Below are 2,177 nucleotides of genomic sequence, written 5' to 3'. Positions count from 1 at the left end.
GAAGGAAAAAAGAAAATTGTCACTAATTTTAGAAGAGGGTCTGTGTGTGTGTGTGTGTGCGCGTGTGCATGTGTGTGCATGTGTGTGCGTGTTCACGTTCAAATATTCGCTGTTGGAAAATCAAGAGTGGTGACCCCCGAAGATTGTTTTGAAGGCGGGAGCCCCTGAAGAGAACACCGCGGGAAGGGGCGGCGTGGTGGGCGCTGCCCACGCTAGCCTTGGGGCCAGTGCTGCTGCGCCCCGCGAGTCTATCTGCAGCTCCGAACGGTAAGCACCCTCCGCACATCCTTTACGCAGACAGCTTCAGGTTTGCATGAGGCCACTCTTCGCAGTGTATGTGCCTCTTGGTCAAAATCTTTTTAAAATCGGGGTGCCCATAAGTGAATAGGCAGCCCGACCAATGCAAAGTAAAACTCAACTATGGCTTTTAATTTTTTTTATTTTTTAGAATTTATACCTCAACTAACGTAGCTTAAGAATACATTATCTTTCTTGGGTGGCACATTTCAATCTTGACTCATACTCAACTGACTAAATTTGTGACAGCTCAAACTCCCCTTTCTAGATGAAGATGCTTTCTTAGAATCAAGGATAAGACATGATCTCCCCCACACATCAAACTTAACTTTGTTGTATTTATCTCCATCTGTTCTGATCTGCTTATGACCCAGTGCAGGGCTTGAAGACGCAGCCCTGCCACTAAACAGCGTCATCTAGGTTGGCATTGATCTACCAATCTGCAGGTTTTGCATATTGCGTGATTCATCCAGCGATAAACCTTTCTACGCTTACCATTATCCAGATGAGTCACCTGTATTTAGACCAAAACATCCCCAGAGATCTTGCAAAATGCCCCGCTGAAGTTCTGATCCATCCCTTTCCCCTGAAATACCTGTTTAAAGCTCTGACAAAATCAGAAACACAGTAATCATATGCATATCTATAAAGCATCATCTCTGTGTGTTATGTTTGTGCTACTAAGGCACACGCACGCAAACACACACGCGCGCGATCTTATCTGGAAGCAGCTCCGTAACGACAAGGAAGAACCCCCACACATACCATTTTACGTACGAGCAGGTCGAGAGTGATATTGATCAGCCATGAGCAGAATCAGAATCATCTGACACGCGGGCAAGCCACCCTCAGCTCGATGCATGGCAGAACGCCCCCCGCCTCACCTTTCGGTGAACCAAGTTGGCATTAGACCCGTTGCCTCCATCTACAGCCCCAAACCTTACACCGCAGACTCTGACCATCAGTTTGGCTGGTTTTAAAGTGTCCCACTAAAATACCTAGAATGATATAACCTCAGAATTGAGGGTTCACCTCACCCAGCCTCTCCTATGCTCCAGAGTCTGCAGTATGGTTACCACGGGGAGACCAGCCCCTCCGCCTTTCCCCTGGCTGTTTTCACGAGGCCGCCCCTTTCATATCTGGCAGGTTGGTGGTTCCTTCGTAACACAGCGAAAAAGCTTCTTGTACCTTCTGGAAGGCTCCAGATTGTTCCCTGGTACCTGCCCAGATTAGGTCTTTTCCTACTTCAGGTGCGTTGCCTGGTCTCCCTTCTCCAGACAACACTTCTCCAAATCCTTTAACCCTCCGAACGGCCTCGTTCTTAAACCACCTCGCAGCCTCGCCCCTCCTCTGCCTGTGCTCCAGCGTTTCAACATCTTAAAATGCGACGCCCGTAACTAAACGGAACACGCCAGATGTGCTTTGATTGGCACGAAATTATGTCCTCTTTTGTTCTGAACTACGTTGTTCCCTAATGTTGTTTACTGCTTTTTCTGTGATGCTTATTTCATCCTGGAGACACTTCTGATCCAGAAACTCTCTAAAGCCAGGGATGCTTCTTCCCCACACGGAGTGAGCAGCCCCCGTCTCGTCCGTGCTGGACCCCGCGCTCCTGGCTGCTTGGACCGAAGTGTAGGATTTCACATCTGTCCCCGTTTGATTTCACCTCCAGCTTTGCCCCATAATTCAGTCTATTGACTCTCTAACCTTCCCGTCGTTTGCTGTTTGATATTTTACGTGTCTAATTAACATGTCTGCTGTCTTTTCAACAAAACTTTGCATGAAAATACTGAACGACACTCTGTATGAGGCACGAGTCCCTCAGGCTGTACTAACTTTCTTGTCGTTCCTTCTCTCTATTTTTAGTGCTTATACCTATC

This window comes from Pteropus vampyrus, unplaced genomic scaffold (genome assembly GCF_000151845.1).
Source record: "Pteropus vampyrus isolate Shadow unplaced genomic scaffold, Pvam_2.0 Scaffold105, whole genome shotgun sequence".
Classification (NCBI taxonomy): domain Eukaryota; kingdom Metazoa; phylum Chordata; class Mammalia; order Chiroptera; family Pteropodidae; genus Pteropus; species Pteropus vampyrus.
This window is presented reverse-complemented; position numbering follows the sequence as displayed.